We start from the raw sequence: 11129 nt of genomic DNA on the forward strand, positions 1-11129 counted from the left end.
TATGTTTCATAGGAAAGATGAAAATGAAAGATAGCATTTTATGCTTGTAGACTTAGCTTTTATTCTTTATAGTCTTTATATGTGATCCTGCAGACTGTTCGGTGCTTGATTCTAGTTGTACTTGCTTGCAAATGATAGGCCCCGTCATTGTAAGCAATTTTGTCCACTTGAAATATCTCATTTACTGTCATTCCTTCATGTAAGCAACAGTCTCTCCTGCATCGTTTGGGTCTCATGGCCGTGGTACCATCTGCTTCTATTTAATCATTCTGTAATAAAATGTTCAGTGAAACCCATTTCAGAATCCCAATTTCCAATAACAAATGTATTTATTTATTTATTTATTTATTTATTTATTTATTTATTTTTTGAGATGGAGTTTCGCTCTTGTTTCCCAGGCTGGAGTGCAATGGCACAATCTCGGCTCACCACAACCTCCGCCTCCCGGGTTCAAGCAATTCTCCTGCCTCAGCCTCCTGAGTAGCTGGGATTACAGGCATGCGCCACCACACCTGGCTAATTTTGTATTTTTAGTAGAGACGGGGTTTCTACATGTTGGTCCGGCTGGTCTCGAACTCCCAACCTCAGGTGATCCTCCCACATCAGCCTCCCGAAGTGCTGGGATTACAGGCGTGAGCCACCACCCCTGGCCAACACATGTTATTTACATATAACTTCTAAAAAAAATTATACAGTGCTTCTCAGCGGTATGTATATGGGGAAATGATTCAGTCATGTGAAATGGAAAAAAGAGATAAATCCTTTTGTCAAACAACAAGAAGCTAACATCTTTTCAGTGGTTAATTATTCATTTGGCTGTTTGATTGTCATTTAGAAGAGTTCAGAAATACAAATACCTATGGGGTCAAGCAAATATAAATGTGTGTTGTGCTGGGATATATAAAACAAGAATGAAGAGAAACACACTTATAATCACACCATATTTTTAGAAAATTAATCTTTTATTTAGAGAAAATTGTATACTCGCTTGCAGTTTTAAGAAATAATACAGAGAGATGGCCGGGCGCGGTGGCTAACACCTGTAATCCCAGCACTTTGGGAGGCCAAGGCGGGTGGATCACGAGGTCAGGAGGTCGAGACCATCCTGGCTAACACGGTGAAACCCTGTCTCTACTAAAATATGAAAAATTAGGCAGGGGTGGTGGCGGGCGCCTGTAGTCCCAGCTACTTCGGAGGCTGAGGCAGGAGAATGGCATGAACCTGGAAGGCGGAGATTGCAATAAGCCGAGATCGTGCCACCGCACTCTAGCCTGGGAGACAGAGCGAGACTCCGTCTCAAAAAATAATAATAATAATAATACAGAGAGATCCCGAGTATCCTTCACTGAGTTTCTCCCAATGGTAACATCTTGTAAAACAAGTATCATGGTAGGATCTTGATGCTGGCATAGTCAAGATACAGAACATTTCCAGCACTCCAGGGATCCCTCATGTTAACCCTTTTTGGCCCCTGACTTTCCCATCCCAACCCTAAACCTGGGCAATCAGTAATCTTCACTAGATTATTCCCCATTCTGTAATTTTGTGATTTCCTTTTTTCTTTCTTAATTTTGGAATTTCGAGAATGATATATAAACAATCCTATAGTAAATTACCTTCGGCTTTTTTTTTTTTTACACTCAGTATAACTGGCTTGTGATTCATACAAGTTGTTGCATGAGTAGTTTGTTGATTGCTGAGAAGTATTCCATGATATGGATGGACAAGAGCTTGTTTAACCATTCAGAAAAACCTCTGGTTTGCTTCTAGTTTTTGGTTGTTACAAATAAAGCTGCTCTGAGCATTCACATATAGACTGTTTTTTTTTTTTTTTGAGACAGAGTCTCGCTCTGGTGCCCTGGCCAGAGTACAGTGGCATGATCTCAGCTCACTGCAACCTCTGCCTCCCAGGTTCAAGTGATTCTCCTGCCTTAGACCCCCGAGTAGGCAGGATTACAGGCTCCCACCACCACACCCAGCTAATTTTTGTATTTTTATTAGAGACGGGGGTTTCACCATGTTGGGCAGTCTGGTCTTGAACTCCTAATCCCAAGTGATTTACCCATCTTGGCCTCCCAAGTGCTGGGATTACAGGTGTGAGCCACCGGACTCAGCCACATGTAGGTTTTTGTAGGAACATAAATCTTCATGTTTCTGGGATAAATACCCCAGAGTTTACTTGCTTGTTTGTAGATTAGTTGCATGCACAGTTTTGTGAGAAACTGTCAAAAAACTTGGCTGAAACTATCCTGAGTGGCTGTCCCACTTTGCCTTCCCACCAGCAGTGCATGAGTGATCTGTTTTCCCAGCGTCTTCACTGGTATTTGGTGCTGCCACTGTTTTGTATTTCAGTCATTCTGTTAGGAGTGTAGTGATATCTCATTTTGCTTACTTTACATTTCCCTAATGGCTAATGGTGCTGAGAGTCTTTTCCTGTGCCTGTCTGCCATCTGCAGATCTTTGAAATGTTAGCTCATGGCATTTCTCATGTTCTGGTTACTCCATCTTTTAAAACAAGGAACCTAAGAGGGTGGCACTTTGTGGTTTGTGAAGAGACTGCCACATAGATGACCATCTCACAGTGACTAAAAGCCACTAAAGCTTTTCTCTTTGAAGAGTTTTACCATGGCCTAGTGAATTGCCAATGCACTCAATTTAGTAATCACTGACATGCGCCCAGAGACAAAAGCAGTGCTTGTCTTCTGTTGGTTGATGGACTCTGAAATCTAGGGTCAGGATCTCTCATAGCAAAGAAACAGAAAACACATTTGCTTCTATCCAGCTCTGCCCATGCCATTCTTTCTGTAATGAGGCAGGGAGACCCCTGGGAGCTGTGAGAGGCAGAAGGAGATGAGGGAGCACATAGGCTCCAAATCCCTTCTCTTCCTTTTTCACACTTAAATTTTCACTTAATTTTTTCTTTTTTCTTTCCTTTTTTTTTCTCTCCCCATTTCTTGAAAGTTTCGCTTCAATCCAGAGTGGTTACACAAGTAAGAATTCCCTGGTTTGGACTCCAAATCTGTATCTTCAGCAAGCATCCCAGGCCATTCTTATCTTCTGCTAAGCTTGGGAAACAGTGCCTCATTCTGCTGTTTCTGAGTATCGATCTCTGCTCTATAATAAGGTAGGTTCTTTGGGAGATGGGCTATCAGGCCTCTGAAGTGTCCATCAGTGCCATTTAGTGCATACATTGTGGCCCAGTGTCCCAAGGTTAATGCCTGTGACCATGTCTATCAGCTCCTCTGTTAAAGTGTGCCGTTGGGATGTTCACGAACATTCTCAGAAGAGAGGTAGGAACAATTCTTTTCCAATCGCACATCTCTGACTTCTCTGACTCATTTCAGAGTTCAACTTTCTGCTTCCTTCCTCCTAACCAGGTTATGCACATAATAAACTTTGTTAATTTAGAAATGTTAAATAACATGTCTGAAATAATTTGTGTGAGATATTCCCAAAGATCCTAATCACAAATCTTTCTGCCCTGTGCCTTAGAAATAGATTCTCAAAAGAAAGGTGAATGGTCGCTTGAAGTTCTAACCAGCTGAATGCACTAGCATAACCTGTTCATGCTCTGATGGGTCAGTTCTCATCATAGTCAATTCTCATCACTTGTTTGTTTGTTTGTTTGTTTGTTTTTGAGACAGAGTCATGCTCTGTTGCCCAGGCTGGAGTGCAATGGCACGATTTCAGCTCACTGTAACCTCCACCTCCCGGGTTCCAGTGATTCTCATGCCTCAGCCTCCTGAGTAGCTGGTTTTACAGGCGTGTACCACTGCACTTGGGCTAATTTCTTGTATTTTTAGTAGAAACCGGGGTTTTACCATGTTGGCCAGGCTGATCTCAAACTCCTGACATCAAGTGATCCGCTCACCTTGGCCTCCCAAAATGCTGGGATTACAGGTGTGAGCCACTGCGCTCAGCCAGCATAGGCAGTTTTAATGTCTGCACCGAAGGGCCTGAGACAACAGCGATTTCACCCCCACCTCATGTTTTCCCAGCAGGGCCTGGAGAAGGGCCTGTTGGTGGCAGGCACAGCCAAGGACCCAGCTTTCCTGTTTCTAAACTGTGAGAAATTTTGAATTGCTTCTTCCCTCTCTCAGTTGGTACACAACAATTCAGATAAGAGCTCCCTAGAATACAGAACCCAAACAAGCCACAAGCGCTTGTCCAAATTGCTATGTGCCATGGTCGGACAAGAACCCCGGGTTGAAAGGACTTTTGCAGACAGTCCTCCAGAGTAAGTGTCCTCCTGTCCAGGTGCCTGTTCTCATGGCTCAAGGGGAAGGGACGAAGCATTCAACAGTCTTGTTTCTGTATGAGGACTGGGAATTTCCCCTCTATATCCCATGTCACTCAAACTATATGCGACATGCTTCAAGCTGTCTTTCTCTGCCAGCAGCAGGTCCCCTCTCATCGTGGGAGTCTGCACGAAGGAGGGGACACACTGCGTAGTGACTGAAAATACGGGTAAGAAAAGATGACTGTGCAGGGAGAGGACTGGAGTCACAGGCTCCTTGAGAAGCATCAAGCTTCTACTTTAGTAAAAAGCATTAAGGGTAAGTCAATGGAAAACCAGGAATCCTAAACCGCTTTGCCTGCCTGCCAGCAGCCCTCACCTGCTGTGGGGCGCTGGGTCAGGGAGCAGCGTCGAGACTTCAGAAGCCCATCGTGAAAATTCAAAGTGTCTTCGTTCCCTCCTTGCCTGCATTTAAAACGAATCTATCCCCATCACAATGGTGTTCAGAGCCTCCCATAGACCAGGAGGAATGCTCAGGCTATCCACATTATCTTAGGCCTGTGAGGGCTGATCATCCCAATTGGGTCATTCTTGTTCTACCCAACTAAAGCAGAGAAAAGAAGCAAGAAGCCGGGGGCGGGGGGGGGGGTTGTGGGGTGGTGTGGGTGGGGGAGGGTGGTGGGAAAAGCGCTCAGGGACCAAAACATTGCTCCAAGGGTGTCATCCTTTGCAAGTCTCGCTGCTGGAACTGCTTGTTGAAATCTGAAACCAGTTTTATCTCTAGCTTCTGAGATAACTTGCTGCAATTCTAGGACTGATTTTTCCCATTGCCATTGCTCAACAATCAGAGCTTGCCAGCTCCCCAGAGCTTCCCAGTGCCAATGAACTTTCTCAAAGAGCAATACGTAACCTTGCGGAGCTTACCAGAGGCCACCTGTTCTGTGTGTAGGCCCCAAATTGCGAGTCTGTCTTCCCAAATGAAACATTAAATTTAGATATTTGGGTCTATATATTTATTTTGACTGTGACACGCTCTACGTATTTTACATTTTTATCATTCCACATCAATTCCTCTGTTTGTTTAAATATATTTTTTAAAAAATTGGCCAGGCATGGTGGCTCACGCCTGTCATCCCAGCACTTTGGGAGGTCAAGGTGGGTGGATCACAAGGTCAGGAGATCAAGACCATCCTGGCTAACACGGTGAAACCCCATATCTACAAGTACAAAAAATTAGCTGGGCGAGGTGGCGGGCGCCTGTAGTCCCAGCTACTTGGGAGGCTGAGACAGGAGAATGGCGTGAACCCGGGAGGTGGAGCTTGCAGTGAGCCGAGATCACACCACTGCATTCCAGCCTGGGGGACAGAGCGAGACTCTGTCTCAAATAAATAAATAAATAAATAAATATAAAAAACTCAAACCTTTGGCTGGGTGTGGTGCCTCACACCTGTAATCCCAGCACCTTGGGAGGCTGAGGCAGGTGGATCACTTGAGGTCAGGAGTTTGAGAACAGCCTGGCCAACATGTGAAACCCCATCTCTACTAAAAATACAAAAATTATCTGGGCGTGGTGGCAGGCACCTGTAAGCCCAGTTACTTGGGAGGCTGAGGCAGGAGAATCACTTGAACCCGGGAGGTGGAGGTTGCACTGAGCCAATATCATACCATTGCACTGCATCCTGGGCAACAAAGAGCAAGACTCTGGCTAAAAAACAGACAAACAAACAGACAAACCCAAACCCTTTAAAACAATCCAAGAAATAAATCAGCAGTGTGATATAAAAATGAGTCACTAATTCAAAATGGAATCCTCCTGAGATAATGCCTGCTTAGAATAGTGCTCAGGGTATATCAGGCACAAAGGGCTTACCAGTCATGGGGACTGTTAGGTTTCCAGATTATGAGGATGCCCATTGTAATTTTCACATTTTTGACAAGAGGTGGTCATGTGAACCTCACCTCACCCTGTGCAAACCTTGTTTAGCTATCAGCCAAGTAGGCAATCATAACTCCATTAATATGATATGAATGCAAACCTTTCCATTTGAGTTACCATTTTGATTCTTCTGTCTAGTTTTTCTGTGTTAAACATATTATAAATATGAGCCTGTTTTCTAAATCTCAAAGCGTATCTAAAATTCTCATTTCTTCGAAGGGTATGAAATTCTAATCAGTTTTGGGAATTTGCTCATGTTGTCATTTATTTGACAAATACCTTCTCTGGAAAAACCACTTTGTGTAGTTCTGATTTCTCTCTCTCTTTTCTAAATGCCTTTGATACATTTAAGCATATTTTTATAGTCAGCCGTATCAAATAGTAAGCAAGGAATGAATTAAAAACGCACACATACTTTATTCTCTCAATCACAGGTCAGCAAAATTTTTCCATGAAGGGCCAGATAGTAAATATTTTAAGCTTTGCAAACCTCTATCACAACTACTCAACCTTGTTATTACAGTGGGAAAACAGTCCTAGACCAGTCCTGAATGAACGAGCATGGCTGTGTTCCAATAAAACTTTATTTTGGACATTTATTAGAGTCACTAAAACTTGAACTTCACATACTTTTCACATGTCACTAAATATTCTTCTTCCCCCCACCCTCCCGCCCCCCAGGCATTAAAAAATGTTAAAAAACCTATTTCTAGCTTATAGGCTACATAAAAGAGTGGGGGGCTGTAGTTTGCTGCCTTCTGCTCTAAACTGTTGATGATTATGACCAACGAATTATTACGAATCGTTTCAGTGCTGTCACTAACTGTAAGCAGATGCCCGCACGGTTAGATGACTTAGAGAAAGCGCCCCAGTGCTGAGGACATTTCCTCTCAACAAAGCCAGACAAGTGGAAAAATAGAAATTTTGATTACAAATCTATTTTCTTCAGTTCCAATGATCTCTGTTTGAGGCTAGCTCCTGTTTGATTTCTGATCAATAGTCTGGGATGGGCCATCTTACATGAACTTCCTGATGATCAGAAGATCTCTTTTTCTCTTCTGTATTTCTCATATTGAAACTACCGGCTGGGCGCAGTGGCTCATCCCTGCAATCCCAGCACTTTGGGAGGCCGAGGCAGGTGGATCACCTGAGGTTGGGAGTTCAAGACCAGCCTGACCAACTTGGAGAAATCCCATCTCTACTAAAAATACAAAATTAGCCGGGCGTGGTGGCACATGCCTGTAATCTCAGTTACTAGGGAGGCTGAGGCAGGAGAATTGCTTGAACTTGGGAGGCAGAGGCTGCAGTGAGCTGAGATTGTGCCATTGCATTCCAGCCTGGGCAGCAACAGCAAAACTCCATCCCAAAACAAACAAACAAACAAACAAACAAAAAACACAAAAAAAACTGCCTCCCGCACCCCGCCCCCGCAATTTTGTAAAATCAATTAAGAAAAAAGAAAATAAAATCCAACTAGGCTTGAAACAGCCATCGTGAGGCCAGCTTGCCCTTTGGCCTACTTCTGGGTTGCCGCTCTGTGGATAAAGTCTGAGTGCTGCTTTAGATTCTGCTCAGCGACAGACACCAGCTGGTGTGGAGGACCCAGGAGGAAGCTGGCTCAGGAAGAAATGCAATTTCCACGTCCTGATGATTTCATACCCTCACTCCAACCAATTGGCCATCCAAATTTCCTAGCCCCTCACTCTCCACAAATACCCTTAGAAACCCTTGCCCAGAACCTCTCAATGAAATGGATTTGAGGCTTGAGAACTACCCCCCGTTTCCTCACTGAGCACTTATGATGACAAAAGTGTTTCTCTACTGCAGCCCCTCCATGGGTGTGTTCGTCTGCTGCACAGCGGGCATATGACCTGGGCATCATCTCGCACTCTGACCCGTGAGGCAGCCACTGTACAGACTCGCCTCCTAGGCTCCTCTGGAGCCCCGTTTCTCTGCCGTCTGATTGCCTCTGGCCTGGCCCAGGTCTCTGTCGGCTCCAGCCTGCACATGGCCTGTGTGCAGCTGGTCTCCTGGCTGCCTGTCTTCTCTGCTTTGTATCTACCTGCCCTTCACTCAACTCCAAAGGGAGCATCTGACCAGGACTCCTCCAGGTGTAAGACCCCGCCCTGACTTCCCTGTGGGTTGCGGGTGTCCATTTCCTCTTCCTCGAATATACACCTTGTCATTAGGTGACTGTGTAACTAATTCATAGGCAAAAGAATGTGAATTCTTTTTTTTTTTTTTGAGACGGAGTCTCACTCTGTCACCAAGGCTGGAGTGCAGTAGCGCAATCTCGGCTCACTGCAACCTCTGCCTCCTAGGTTCAAGCAATTCTCTGCCTCAGCCTCCCCAGTAGCTGAGATTACAGGTGCCTGCCAGCACGTCCAGCTAATTTTATTTTTTTTTGTATTTTTAGTAGAGATGGGGTTGCACCGTCTTGGCCAGGCTAGTCTTGAACTCCTGACCTTGTGATCCACCCACCTCAGCCTCCCAAAGTGCTGGGATTGCAGGCGTGAGCCACTGCGCCCGGTCGAGAATGTGAATGCTTAATCCTCTTGTGCCTCAACTTCTTCTACTGTAAAATGGGGCCAATTATGGGAGGATTGCCTGAGAGCATTACCAGGTACACTAAAGATGCGTGAGAAATATTAGTTCCTTTCTCCTGTTTCTCCTTTTTAGTCTCATCCCTGAGGCCAAGAGTGAAGTTGAAGAAGACACTTAATTCTCTGTGACACATTCTTGAATAATGAAAAGCAAATATTGAAGCCTTTTATTCTCTAGCCTTGATAGCCTTGGTCTTTTTGGCCACATTGAGACGTCCTGGCTCCAGGTTCCCGTGCTTGAGGGCAGCTCTCTACCAAGGGTGTGCCTGATGCAGCACCCACTGAAGACCCAGCATCTGCAGCTGAAGGTAGCACCTTGAATGCAGTTTGGGCAGAGCCTTGTCTAGTGGGATTATTTTTCCCTTAACGCAACTGAATTTTTTAATAAAACACTCAGCATTACCCCTTAAGGAATGAGAGAGCTGTAGTTTCTCAGTTTGGTTATATATATACACACATTTTTGTTCTCGCTCTGGTTGCACAGGCTGGAGTGCAGTGGCGTGATGTCGGCTCACTGTAGCCTCCACCTCCCCGGCTCAGGTGATTCTCTCACCTCAGCCTCCCAAGTAGCTGGGACAACAGTCACAAACCACCATACCAGGCTAATTTTTTGTATTTTTAGTGAAGACAGGGTTTAGCCATGTTGCCCAGGCTGGTCTCAAACCCCTGAGCTCAAGCGATCGGCCTGTCTCGGCCTCCCAAAGTGCTGAGATTACAGGCATGAACCACCACGCTCGGCCCCCAGTTTGGCATATTTGAAAAGAAGGAAATGGGTAATGAAATCATTTTGAAAGAAGAATGCTGGAAGAACTATTTTGTACAAAATGTTAAAACTTTAATGAGAAAAGGAAGCTTTGTAGACAAATAGAGGGCTGGGAAGTGGCAGGAACTCTGGTCATCACTTGAGCAAGCTGTTTGCTCCTGTGTTGTGACTGACACCACAGCTTATCTTGATAGAACTATGAGATGACTACGCTCATTACATGTGTTCATTCATGCCAAGTATCGTGTGGTATTGCTACTAGCATCTTGAAATGAATTAAACTATAATTTCGATAATTTTCAATAAAATATATGACAACTTTATCAAAGGGAATGGGGGTCTTCATGTTACAATAAATGTTTCCTTTTTTGTTTATAATTCTGAAGGAGATGTTTGTCTTCACATTTGACCCCCAGGAGACAGGCAGCTGGTGCAGCACAATCTCTCCCATTCTCCCGTACCTGCTGAGGAGAGGGTGAAGTCTAGATGCAGGGTGGTGAAGTAAGCTGTCAGCTGTGATAGCTTTGGAGCTGTTAACCACTGCACCAAAGCTAACCCTTCCCTCTGAAAGATTTTCATCCTGGACCCACGAACCTGTCCCTTCCTTGCAGATGTGTGACTGTCCCAGCTTGCTCCTCTGTGGACATCAACTCCTTGCCCAGCCTGTTGCTCTCACCACACCTACATCAAGACTGGCCTGCTGCATATCTTCCCATCAGCTAGAAAATCACCACCGTGAGATCTAAGCTGAGTCCTCTTTTCACAAAAAGCGGCTTCCACATCACGAGAGTTGTACAGCATGGTCACAGGTCAAGATGCTGAAGAACAGGGATCTTTCCAGAAATGTTTATTGTTTGATAGAGAAAAAGTTTATATAAAGATGAGACAAAAACATCCAAGGAATTTTCTTTTTGGAGAAAATGTTTTCCAGTGGAAAACGACATGCAGAGAAGGCCTTTGGTATGTTGCTGGTGGACTGATCCCAGATTCCCCAGTCCATTTTCAACAAGCATCATTGTTGAAGCTTTGACTAACTGTGATGTCAGGGAGGATGCCTGCTGGCCCAGACATTGCCAACTTAGTGAGGTCTCTACTTCTGCCTAGTGTCCACAGTTATTTTCCATAGACCCATAGCTATACACTCAAGTTAACCAAACTCTCAAGAGACCCCAAACACAAATTTTTTTTTTTTTTTTTTTTTTGAGATGGAGTCTTGCTCTGTCACCCAGGCTGGAATGCCATGGCACGATCTTGACTCACTACAACCTCCATCTCCTGAGTTCAAGCAATTCTCCTGTCTCCGCCTCCTGAGTAGCTGGGACTACAGGCACACGCCACCATGTCTGAATAATTTTTGTATTTTTAGTTGAGATGGGGTTTCACCATGTTGGTCAGGCTGGTCTCGAACTCCTGACCTCAGGTGATCCACCTACGTTGGCCTCCCAAAGTGCTGAGATTACAGGCATGAGCCACCATGCCTGGCCCTGATTTTTTAAATTCGGAGTGAATAAAGGACTAGAAGCAGCACAGTTCTGCTCTGTTGCACATTCTCTGCCCTCAATATTGGAAGTCCGTTATTCTTAGGAGGCG

Source organism: Macaca thibetana, chromosome 15 (genome assembly GCF_024542745.1).
Source record: "Macaca thibetana thibetana isolate TM-01 chromosome 15, ASM2454274v1, whole genome shotgun sequence".
Classification (NCBI taxonomy): Eukaryota; Metazoa; Chordata; class Mammalia; order Primates; family Cercopithecidae; genus Macaca; species Macaca thibetana.